Below are 14,424 nucleotides of genomic sequence, written 5' to 3'. Positions count from 1 at the left end.
GCTACCCAGTTTAATTTCTCGATTCCGGCATATATTATCTGCTGAAATCAATTTACCGTTTGCTAATTCGAGTAAAAATTTACTATCCAACGGCGTTAATGGAAAACTTAATTTAGCACAAAAATCTCTACTCATATAGCTTCTATCCGCACCCGAATCAAATAAAACGTAAGCAGATTTATTGTCAATAAGAAACGTACCCGTAACAAGCTCCGGGTCTTCCTGTGCCTCTGCCGCATTAATATTTAAAACTCTTCCGCGGCCTTGTCCATTCGTGTTCTCCTGGTTCGGGCAATTTCTAATAATGTGGCCCGGTTTTCCACATTTATAACAAACTACATTGGCATAACTTGCTTCGACACTACTTGCTCCGCCATTACTCGTTCCGACACCATTTGTTCCTTTCGTTCTGTTAACCCCTGGTCTGTAGACCTCACACTTCGCCGCGCTATGACCATTTCTTTTACACTTGTTGCAAAATTTGGTGCAGAACCCCGAGTGATACTTTTCACACCTTTGGCATAGCTGCTTCTGATTGTTATTGTTGTTGCGGTTGTTATTGTTGTTGGGATGATTGTTGTAGTTGCTGTTGTTGTTGTTGTTGGGCCGTTTGTTGTAGTTGCGATTGATGTTGCGATTGTTGGGATAATTGTTGCGATTATTATTGTAATTGCTGTTGTTGTTGTATTGGTGATTCTTATCACCATTTTCCTCCCACTTTCTTTTGACTTGCTTCACATTGGCCTCTTCAGCTGTCTGTTCTTTAATTCTTTCCTCAAACTGGTTCACTAGTTTGCGAGCCATTCTACATGCCTGTTGTATGGAGGCGGGCTCGTGTGAACTTATATCTTCTTGGATTCTTTCCGGTAATCCTTTCACAAACGCGTCGATCTTCTCTTCCTCATCTTCGAACGCTCCCGGACACAATAGGCACAATTCTGTGAATCGTCTTTCGTACGTGGTAATATCAAATCCTTGGGTTCGTAACCCTCTAAGTTCTGTCTTGAGCTTATTGACCTCGGTTCTGGGACGGTACTTCTCGTTCATCAAGTACTTGAATGCTGACCACGGTAGTGCGTACGCATCATCTTGTCCCACTTGCTCTAGATAGATATTCCACCATGTTAACGCAGAACCTGTGAAGGTATGCGTAGCATACTTCACTTTGTCCTCTTCAGTACACTTACTTATGGAAAACACCGATTCGACCTTCTCGGTCCACCGTTTCAATCCGATCGGTCCTTCGGTTGCATCAAATTCCAAAGGTTTGCAGGCAGTGAATTCTTTGTAGGTGCATCCTACACGATTTCCTGTACTGCTAGATCCAAGGTTATTGTTGGTATGTAGCGCAGCCTGTACTGCGGCTATGTTTGAAGCTAGAAAAGTACGGAATTCCTCTTCATTCATATTCACGATGTGTCGAGTAGTCGGTGCCATTTCCTTCAAAATAGTCAAATGGAACAAGTTAATCATACAGAATATTAAGAGTAGTTAATAGTATTTCGTAGCATAATATGAACTCATTTATAAAAGCTTTTTCTTCATATTAGCGTTTTATAAGTTTAAATTCGGGTAGTACCTACCCGTTAAGTTCATACTTAGTAGCTAATATACAATTCAACTACTACAATTCTATATGAAAAACTGATTATAATAATATTTCGCGTTCAAACTTTTATACAATATTTTACAAACTTACAATACCGCTTATTTTACATAAAGCATGAAATATAGCACACAATAACTTTGATACAAGATAGTTGTGAAGATAATTCTAGCTAGTACACAAGTCGTTCAGCAAAGGCAATAAAGACACGTAATTCATACGTCCAGAAACAAGTCATGCATTCTGGTTTTACTAGGACTACTTCCCATCCTTGGTCTTCTGGAACATAACCGTTATGGCCGTTGATAAAACAGCGTGTTGTAACGTCGTCAAAGGGACGAGGGTTACGTAATGACCAACAGTCTCGTAATAACCTAAAACCCTCATTTCTTACCCCAATTACCGACTCCGTCACTTGTGGGAACGTTTTGTTTAATAGTTGTAGCCCGATGTTCTTTTTCTCACTTTGGTGAGAAGCGAACATTACTAACCCGTAAGCATAGCATGCTTCTTTATGTTGCATGTTAGCCGCTTTTTCTAAATCATGAAGTCCTATATTCGGATACATTGAGTCAAAATAATTTCTTAACCCGTTGCGTAAAATAGCATTTGGGTTCCCCGCAATATATGCGTCAAAGTAAACACATCGTAATTTATGGGTTTCCCAATGTGATATCCCCCATCTTTCAAACGAAAGTCTCTTATAAACCAAGACATTCTTGGAACGTTCTTCGAATGTCTTACAAACCGATCTCGCCTTAAATAGTTGTGCCGAAGAATTCTGACCGACTCTAGACAAGATTTCATCAATCATGTCTCCGGGTAGGTCTTTTAAAATATTGGGTTGTCTATCCATTTTGTGTTTTTATACTGTAAAATAGACAAGAGTTAGATTCATAAAAAAATTACTTATTAATACAAGCAATTTTTACATATATCATAAAGCATAAGCACACTATATTACATATATTACACCACACGAATATAACTATCTTATTCCGACTCGCTCGTTTCTTCTTCTTCGGTTTTGGTTCGTTTTGCCAAGTTTCTAGGGATATATGATGTTCCCCTAATACGAGCTGTCGTTTTCCACAACGGTTTAGAAAAACCTGGTGGTTTAGAGGTTCCCGGGTCATTGTTACAACTTAAGGGCTTTGGGGGTTGACGATACATATAAAGTTCATCGGGGTTGGAATTAGATTTCTCTATTTTTATGCCCTTTCCCTTATTATTTTCTTTTGCCTTTTTAAATTCAGTTGGGGTAATTTCTATAACATCATCGGAATTCTCGTCGGAATCCGATTCATCGAAGAATTGGTAATCCTCCCAATATTTTGCTTCCTTGGCGGAAACACCATTGACCATAATTAACCTTGGTCGATTGGTTGAGGATTTTCTTTTACTTAACCGTTTTATTATTTCCCCCACCGGTTCTATTTCCTCCTCCGGTTCCTCCTCTTTCGGTTCTGATTCTTCTTCTGGTTCTGATTCTTCTTCCGGTTCTTCTTCGGGAACTTGTGAATCAGTCCAATATATATTCGACTCTTCGTTATTATTAGGTGAGTCAATGGGATTTGTGCTAGAGGTAGACATCTATCACACAATATCAAACATGTTAAGAGATTAATATATCACATAATATATACATGTCAATACACATCCCATACATAGAGATAAAAATCATTCATATGGTGAACACCTGGTAATCGACATTAACAAGATGCATATATAAGAATATCTCCATCATTCCGGGACACCCTTCAGATATGATATAAATTTCGAAGTACTAAAGCATCCGGTACTTTGGATGGGGTTTGTTAGGCCCATTAGATCTATCTTTAGGATTCACGTCAATTAGGGTGTCTGTTCCCTAATTCTTAGATTACCAGACTTAATAAAAAAGGGGCATATTCGATTTCGATAATTCAACCATAGAATGTAGTTTCAAGTACTTGTGTCTATTTTGTAAATCATTTATAAAACCTGCATGTATTCTCATCCCAAAAATATTAGATTTTAAAAGTGGGACTATAACTCACTTTCACAGATTTTTACTTCGTCGGGAAGTAAGACTTGGTCACTGGTTGATTCACGAACCTATAACAATATATACATATATATCAAAGTATGTTCAAAATATATTTACAACACTTTTAATATATTTTGATGTTTTAAGTTTATTAAGTCAGCTGTCCTCTTTAGTAACCTACAACTAGTTGTCCACAGTTAGATGTACAGAAATAAATCGATAAATATTATCTTGAATCAATCCACGACCCAGTGTATACGTATCTCAGTATTGATCACAACTCAAACTATATATATTTTGGAATCAACCTCAACCCTGTATAGCTAACTCCAACATTCACATATAGAGTGTCTATGGTTGTTCCAAAATATATATAGATGTGTCGACATGATAGGTCAAAACATTGTATACGTGTCTATGGTATCTCAAGATTACATAACATACAATACAAGTTGATTAAGTTATGGTTGGAATAGATTTGTTACCAATTTTCACGTAGCTAAAATGAGAAAAATTATCCAATCTTGTTTTACCCATAACTTCTTCATTTTAAATCCATTTTGAGTGAATCAAATTGCTATGGTTTCATATTGAACTCTATTTTATGAATCTAAACAGAAATGTATAGGTTTATAGTCGGAAAAATAAGTTACAAGTCATTTTTGTAAAGGTAGTCATTTCAGTCGAAAGAACGACGTCTAGATGACCATTTTAGAAAACATACTTCCACTTTGAGTTTAACCATAATTTTTGGATATAGTTTCATGTTCATAATAAAAATCGTTTTCCCAGAATAACAACTTTTAAATCAAAGTTTATCGTAGTTTTTAATTAACTAACCCAAAACAGCCCGCGGTGTTACTACGACGGCGTAAATCCGATTTTACGGTGTTTTTCGTGTTTCCAGGTTTTAAATCATTAAGTTAGCATATAATATAGATATAGAACATGTGTTTAGTTGATTTTGAAAGTCAAGTTAGAAGGATTAACTTTTATTTGTGAACAAGTTTAGAATTAACTAAACTATGTTCTAGTGATTACAAGTTTAAACCTTCGAATAAGATAGCTTTATATGTATGAATAGAATGATGTTATGAACATCATTACTACCTCAAGTTCCTTGGATAAACCTACCGGAAATGGGAAAAATAGATCTAGCTTTAAAGGATCCTTGGATGGCTTGAAAGTTCTTGAAGCAGAATCATGACACGAAAACAATTTCAAGTAAGATTTCCACTCGAAATAAGATTGTTATAGTTATAGAAATTGAATTAAAGTTTGAATATGATTATTACCTTGTATTAGAAAGATAACCTACTATAAGTAACAAAGGTTTCTTGATCTTGTATGATTACTTGGAATGGATTTAGAAAACTTGGAAGTAAACTTGCAATCTTGGAAGTATTCTTGATTTTATGAAACTAGAACTTTTGGAATTTATGAAGAACACTTAGAACTTGAAGATAGAACTTGAGAGAGATCAATTAGATGAAGAAAATTGAAGAATGAAAGTGTTTGTAGGTGTTTTTGGTCGTTGGTGTATGGATTAGATATAAAGGATATGTAATTTTGTTTTCATGTAAATAAGTCATGAATGCTTACTCATATTTTTGTAATTTTATGAGATATTTTATGCTAGTTGCCAAATGATGGTTCCCACATGTGTTAGGTGACTCACATGGGCTGCTAAGAGCTGATCATTGGAGTGTATATACCAATAATACATACATCTAAAAGCTGTGTATTGTACGAGTACGAATACGGGTGCATACGAGTAGAATTGTTGATGAAACTGAACGAGGATGTAATTGTAAGTATTTTTGTTAAGTAGAAGTATTTTGATAAGTGTCTTGAAGTCTTTAAAAAGTGTATGAATACATATTAAAACACTACATGTATATACATTTTAACTGAGTCGTTAAGTCATCGTTAGTCGTTACATGTAAATGTTGTTTTGAAACCTTTAGGTTAACGATCTTGTTGAATGTTGTTAACCCATTATTTATTATAACAAATGAGATGTTAAATTGTTATATTATCATGATATTATGATATATAATATATCTTAGTATGATATATATACAGTTAAATGTCATTACAACGATAATCGTTACATATATGTCTCGTTTCGAAATCATTAAGTTAGTAGTCTTATTTTTACGTATGTATTTCATTGTTAATACACTTAATAATATATTTACTTATCATTTAACATAATTAACCAAGTGTATCAATATCTTAATATGATTCATATGTACCTAGTAAGACGTTGTTATAACGATAATCGTTATATATATCGTTTTCGAGTTTCTTAAATTAATAGTCTCATTTTTATGTATATAACTCATTGTTAAAATACCTAATGAGATACATACTTATAATAAAATCATGTTAACTATATATATAACCATATATATGTCATCGTATAGTTTTTACAAGTTTTAACGTTCGTGAATCACCGGTCAACTTGGGTGGTCAATTGTCTATATGAAACCTATTTCAATTAATCAAGTCTTAACAAGTTTGATTTCTTAACATGTTGGAAACACTTAATCATGTAAATAACAATTTCATTTAATATATATATAAACATGGAAAAGTTCAGGTCACTACAGATAAATGATGTAGAACGATACGTAGAACGAAGATCATGCTTGGGGTATAGATTGTGATATTGTGGCGTGTGGTGTTAATGGTATGGGTGCTATTGCTGGTGGTTCTGTTGGTGTCGATGATGTTGTTGAAGCTGGTAAGTTTTGCACCATATTCTTTACAACCATTACTCAGGCGCGAAGCTCGTTGACTTCTTCGATTACTCCGGGATGATTGGCAGTTGGAACAAGCGGATGAATAAGGTTTTGATTTTGAGATAGTATATAATCATGGCGAGATATTCGGGTAATGAGGGTGAAAATGGTGTTTCGGATTGGTTCGCCGGTGAGTGCTTCAGGTTTATCGCCAAGAGGGAAATTTGGTTGGTGAAAAGGATCGCCTTCTTCGCTTCTCCATTGATTAAGTCGACTACGAACCCATCCCCAATTCATCCAAAATTGATGATGGCTGATTGGTTGATCCATTCAGGTTACACTGTTTTCGGAGCTCGAGTGGAGATCTATTTCGAAATAGTTGTCGAAATTCGAGGAGCTTAAACTAGTTGAGGGGTTCATCTCGTACGATTTAGGGGACTGAATTTTGAAATGAATTAGATTATAGGACCTAGTTTGGTATTCTTCAATACACATTTCACATATGTATATATAATACCAAGATCCATAAGTCACGGAGAAATTTTCGAAAGATGTCAGACAGAATTTACCGTAATAGATATGCAAAGATATGAAATTGTCTATACACTATCTATGCAATGAATGCAGTAAGACGCGTTTAGACTTAAGATGATAAGCATGTTTCCGACAAGATATGATAAGAAAAACTTTTTGACATGTAACTAAGGTCGAAGTCCAGACTCACTAATGCATCCTAACGACTATCAGTTAGACACACTAATGCAGACCTGGTTCGCTAAGACCACTGCTCTGATACCAAATGAAATGCCCCGTCCTAATCCATCCGGATGAATACATTACATTTGGTTACATCGCGAGGTACTTGACCTCTATATGTTACATTTTACAAACATTGCATTCGTTTTTAAAAGACAAACTTTCATTTCATCGAAAGTTGACGGCATGCATACCATTTCATAATACATCCAACTATAATTGACTTAATAATAATCTTGATGAAATCGATGAATCGAATGCAACGTCTTTTGAAATATGTCATGAATGACTCCAAGTAATATCTCTAAAATGAGCAAATGCACAGCGAAAGATTTCTTTCATACCTGAGAATAAACATGCTTTAAAGTGTCAACCAAAAGGTTGGTGAGTTCATAAGTTTATCGTAAACAATAAAATTCATCATTTTAATAGACCACAAGATTCAAATACAGTACACCTATCTCGTGTATGAAATCATTTTTCATAATGCTTAGCAGAGTAGGTTCGTATCCTTTTCTCCCCCGTAGGTTGCCTCGCAATTTTTAAATAATCGTACACATATCGCGTGAACAAAACTAATACACATAACCTGTGTATAAAAATCATTCTCTCGATACATAACATTCATTTCGATTTTATTGCTCAACATGGTAACCGACCTTAACATATAATGCGTATCAATAATATCCCCAAAACAGAACATCTCGTCTGTATAATATATAAACTTCGAAGTACTAAACACCACGCCCACTAGCTCTTCCGTCTAGTGAACATTCTGGGTGGGGGTGTTAAACCCGATAGCTACCTTTAGGATTCGCGTGAATTAGGGCCATACCCGTTTCTAATTCTTAGGTTACCAAGTAATAATAATCAAGGAAAAATATTCACAACAATTAGTGGCAATTATCACGTCCAACTAATTCAATAATAATCCACAGAACTTCTGTCTGCATAATAATTCATTCGAGGAATATTTTGCTTGTGTCTATCTCGTCAAACATTTATAAAAGCATCTCAGTCCAAAAATATAGATTTCAAAGGCATTTAATAAAGCAGTTGTAAAACAGTTAAAAAACAGCGCATGTATTCTCAGTCCCAAAAATGTAAAGAGTAAAAGGGAGCAAATGAACTCACTTTACGATATTTTGTAGTAAAAATATGCATACGACGATATTGAACAATGCAGGGTTGACCTCGAATTCACGAACCTATATCATTAATATATATTAAAACATATAATTGTAATCAAATAAAATTATATAATAATATTTGTAATATACTTGTTATATTAATAAATTATATGTTATATTAATAATCGAAATATATTTAGTTTATATATCTATACTTATCTTTATAACTTATAAACTTTGTAAAAGTAGTTAAAATCTTACATTATATTTATTTTAATATCATAGTTTATATTATTTTCATAAGACAATCATAATTTTATTAATATCTAGTTTAATACCTTTAAATTCTAAGATTATCATATTAATATTAAAACTAAATAATAATAATAATAATAATAATAATAATAATAATAATAATAATAATAATAATAATAATAATAATAATAATAATAATACAAATTAAAATGATAACAATAATAATAATAATACTTAATAATAATAATATTAATAATTATGATAATAGAAATTATAATAATGATAATACTAATAATAATATTTATGATAATATTAATAATAATATTCATGATAATACTAATACTAATATTAATATTATATTAATAATGATAATAATAATTATATTAATAATGATAATAATACTAATAATAATAATAATAATAATAATAATAATAATAATAATAATAATAATAATAATAATAATAATAATAATAATAATAATAATAATAATAATAGTAATCATAATAAAAATTATATAATAATAGTATGTTATTAAATCTTAATCGTCTTAATCGTCATTAATTATCAAAGTGTTATAGTAAAAGATTGGATCAAAGTTATACCCTCGGTGTATATGATCAAGAGAACGATTAGCAGCAACAACGAAGACTCAAATGGTTATGATAATCTTATCGAACAATAGCAACAACATAATTGTTCATTTGTGGTTGGTAATCGAGCAGGAGCATCAGCGTAACCCGAATAGGAAACAGAATTAAGCCGAAAACAGCATTATTATTTTGTTGGTCTTGAGACTTATTACTTCAAACCGATATGGGCTTACACTGGATCGATATATAAAAAAAATATGTTTTGATGTTGGGCTTTAGTTCATTAATGGGCTGATCAAAAACGGTAACGATGGAAGTAACAATAGCAAGTCTTCGTTTCTATCTCTTTTTTTTTTCAAAGTAACCGACAACAACAACAAAAGTTGATGATGGTGTTCGGTGGTCTTTCAACAGAAAAAATAGCAACGACTAACGAGTAGTTGCAAACAGTAATGAATAGTAACTCTTCGATTGGGCTGCTGTTTTGCCGAGTAGAAACAGCATTAGAGCGAGAGCAGGTTAGCAGCAATTAATTCGATTATGGTTGTCTTGGTGGTGGTTTTGTTCGACTCTAAACCAGGACGAAAATAGTAGCAGCAGGTTATGTGGGTTTTCGATCAGACTACAGCAAACAGAAGGATTCGTGTTGGGCTCACGTCCAAAACAAAAATAGCAGCAGCTAGTACGAACAGATGGTAACATGGTATTAGTAGTTTATCACAGGTGGTAATGGTTTTTGATGGTGATCAAATGGTTTGTTCTAAGATGATGATGGTGTCGACTCGAACCAGAAACAGAAACGACAATGATCGGCCATCAATGGTGTGGTGGTGATTGTTTCATTAACAGAATCCAACAGAAACAAAAATAGAAGCAAGCATCATGCAGTAGGTTTTGATGGTGTTATTGGATTGAAAGATGGCTTGGGGTCTAATGGTGGTCTAGTGGTTGTGAGGTAGCAATCGAAACCCAATAGTATTACCAGTTGGTTAACAAATGGGGTTGTTTTGGTCTTCGTTGATGGTGATTAGAGGGGTGATTTGTGTGGTAGAAAGTGGCAGTTGTTATGGTGATATTGGTCTTCATCCTTCGATCAACAGGAGAAAGGAAGTGTTGGTGGTTTTATGAAGGTTGAGATACGAAGATGAACATGTATAAAGATGAAATGAATCTAATATATCGGTCAAAAATTATTAATCTTCATAGATCGATTGATATAGGATGGGTATGAGATGAATGTCTTTGATGATATAAGATGTTGAGGTTGAATATTATATGGAGATAAGATGGTGAGCAGGAAAAAATATTAAAGTCCAAAAGTGATGGATGTAACAATGATAAAGGTGATGGTTTTGTCGAATTTATAAGACATAAGGAAGTGGGTTGTTCAATCATGCATGAATGTGATATCTATTTAATATTTAATAATATTAATAATAATAATAATAATAATGATAATAATAATAATAATAATAATAATAATAATAATAATAATAATAATAATAATAATATAAAATTTAAATGAAACGTGTTAATCAAATTTATTAGCTGTCTCATTGGAATATATTTTTATTACTGAGAGTTTTTAACGGAGTGGTACATCGTGGTCCTTTGCTAAACAGTTATTATATAAAAGTGTTCCTAAAAAATCCCAAATTTTTAAATTAAGTCCATTTATTTATTCTGGTCATTAACTGTTTGAAACCTGATCAAAAAGGTTCGTCTAATATTTATTTGTAGTTCCAAGTAACATGTACGGAGTATTAAAATTTAAACTAAAAAGGTAAAAATATTTCTGTCAAACCTATAATCTTCGTAATCTATTTACGGACTAACTTTTATTTTAAATTCCCATAATTTCATATTAGATCTATATGGACACCAACGAACTGTCAACCGAGCATTAATTAATAATTATATTCAATAACATTTATATCTATATACAGATTCATTTTAATAATAAATTTTATTATATTATTTTATTTTACTAAATTAATTCTAATAACTAAATTATAATATTTCAAATTATATTTCGAATTAATATATATATTTGTATTTTTAAATATATATGTATCTATTTACAAATAGCTGTTCGTGAATCATCAAGAACAGTCGAAGGTCAATTGAACAGTTCAAAAATTTTTGAGACTCAACCTAACAGACTTTGCTTATCGTGTCAAAAATATTAAATCGTATAGAGAATTTGATTTAAAATTAGTGGAAAATTTTCCGGGTCATCACAGTACCTACCCGTTAAAGAAATTTCGTCCCGAAATTTGAGTGAGGTCGTCATGGTTAACAATAAAAATGTTTTCATGACGAATATGAGTTGATAAATAGAGTTTTATCATCATTGAGTAATATAGAAAAAAACAATTCAATTACGCGAAGAGTATAAGTGAAGCTATCGTAAAAGAGTGAAATAGAGTTTCGTCTTGACTTTTGACGTAGTCACGATTGGTTTCTGGAATTCAAGGAACTTAAAGATAATGTGCTAAGCATATTGGAAATGTAATAGCACGATCTGATTTGTTAAATTACCAGAAATCACAGAAAAGATAGAAATATCAAGGAAATATTTTCTTGATATGTTTAGAGGTTAAGTAGAATGAAAGAATTATGTAACATGGCACATGATGATGGTGTGATCTGTGACTCATCACATTCCATTAGAAATTCAGCATGACTTACTGTAATATAATCGCGTTACTAACTCATGCTTCAACTCCCAACACTTCTCCAGAAATCAATCATAATTTAAACTCAAATTTTTCAAAAAAAAATAGAAACAAAACAGTTTCTTTTATGATGTAACACGGATAGAGCGAAGAGATAGATAATTTCAGAAAAAAATAGGTATGAAAATATTCCTCAGGAATATCGAAGATATTTATGATGATATTTTGAAATTTCTAAGTTCGAAGGTTGATGAAGAAAATTCTTCCACAAGGATTTTAACTAAATAAGGAGCAAGACATTCGCTAAAGATTTCAGCAGATACTAAATCATCTGGATTCATTAAGTACAGGTTTAGTCTTTGTGATTTGTCCACAGTCTCCTTTATAGTTTGCTCAATCCGTTTTCCAGTACCAATTTTCTATTGAGTGTTTCCAACACTACATTCTTTATCATCAAACTTTTGGCCATTAAGATCATCTACAGTTTTGCTGCTTCATCAGCATTCAAAGTTATCATAAATGGATCATTGGCTATCAATTCGGGGTGTTTCAAGAATTTTGTAGGATTTGAACGGTGATGGTAATTGTCAAGATATAAAGGATGGTTTAAGATAGAATCAAGTGGCAAACTTGAGAAATTATTTAACTGTAGTAGGTGTAACTTATTAACGATATTTTAAGTCAAAGTGTTGTAATTAATATTTCCTACTCTTTTAATACTTTTTAATTGTTCAAGGTTAGTAGTCCAATAGTCCAATAGTTCAATATATAATCTCGGAATTTTAAAATATTTAAGATTAGAAGATGATGAAGAAATTTAACGTAGTTAATTAATTGGTTACTAATAAATTTTATTTTGTATATTATTTTCTTCATTATGCCACTTGTCAAATCTTGACTTGGATTCTGATTGATCAAAATCCGAATATGAAATTGAATGAAAATAGTTGTTCTTTGGTGAACGGATACGTATATATGTAGATTTGAACAGTAGTGTTAATGACTACCGAATCTGAATTGAAGAATGTACAGTGTAACTTATTAATGTGAAATTTAAAATTTCTCGGGTATTACCTACCCGTTAAAATATTTTTACCATTAACAGTTTGTACAAAAGAATTTTTAATTACAATCTTTATGAAAATATATATACATATATATTTTCTTCAGATGTAATCATGGATTTAATGAGTTAATATGATATTAATCTCATTTGATTTACCGTTAGAACTAGAATACATAATCTCTAAAACATTAGAGATTACATAATCGCCATGTAGGACGAAGATAAATGATGTAGAACGATACGTAGAATGAAGATCATGCTTGGGGTATAGATTGTGATATTGTGGCGTGTGGTGTTAATGGTACGGGTGCTGTTGCTGGTGGTTCTGTTGGTGTCTGAAATGTCCCGTTCATATTGATTATAAACGTTCCATATTAATTGATTTCATTGCAAGGTTTTGACCTCTATATGAGACGTTTTTCAAAGACTGCATTCGTTTTTAAAACAAACCATAACCTTTATTTTATTGACAAGGTTAAAAGGACACCACCTAGATTATCGAGAAATGATAATCTAAAAATATCACACTTACACACTACCAATACATATTGGTTTACAATATTAATATGTTACAACAAAGTAAATCTCAAATGCAGTTTTAATCAATATTATACAAACATGCTGACACCAAATCTTGTCCATATTTTAGCATTCAACAGCGGAAGCTCTTAATAATCACCTGAGAATAAATATGCTTTAAACGTCAACAAAAATGTTGGTAAGTTATAGGTTTAACCTATATATATCAAATCGTAATAATAATAGACCACATGATTTCATCTTTCAATAATATACAATCTGTATAAAAATCATTTATATGGTGAACACCTGGTAACCGACATTAACAAGATGCATATAGAATATCCCCATCATTCTAGGACACCCATCGGACATGATAAACTCAAAGTACTAAAGCATTCCAAATTACAGAATGAGGGTTGTTAGTTCCCGTAGATCTACCTTTAAGATTCGCGTCAATTAGGGGCCAGTTCCCTAATTCTTAGGCTACCAAGCTAAAAGGGGCATATTCGATTTCGATCATTCAACCATAAAATGTATTTTCACATACTTGTGTCTATTTTGTAAAACATTTATAAAACTGCATGTATTCTCATCCCAAAAATTTTAGATTTTAAAAGTGGGACTATAACTCAATTGCACAAATTTTTACTTCGTCGGGAAGTAAGACTTGGCCACTGGTCGATTCACGAACCTATAACAAATATGTATATATATCAAAGTATGTTCAAAATATATTTACAACATTTTTAATACATTTTAATGTTTTAAGTTTATTAAGTCAGCTGTCCTCGTTAGTAACCTACAACTAGTTATCCACAGTTAGATGTACAGAAATAAATCGATATATATTATCTTGAATCAATCCATGACCCAGTGTATACACGTCTCAGGCTAGATCATAACTCCAAGTATATATATATATTTGGAATCAACCTCAACCCTGTATAGCTAACTCAAACATTACTGCATATAGAGTGTCTATGGTTGTTCCAAATAATATATATACATGGGTCGATATGATATGTCAAAACATTTGCATACGTGT

Source organism: Rutidosis leptorrhynchoides, chromosome 10 (assembly GCF_046630445.1).
Source record: "Rutidosis leptorrhynchoides isolate AG116_Rl617_1_P2 chromosome 10, CSIRO_AGI_Rlap_v1, whole genome shotgun sequence".
NCBI classification, from domain to species: Eukaryota; Viridiplantae; Streptophyta; class Magnoliopsida; order Asterales; family Asteraceae; genus Rutidosis; species Rutidosis leptorrhynchoides.
The sequence above is the reverse complement of the archived record's forward strand: the minus strand, read 5'-3'. Positions refer to the sequence as shown.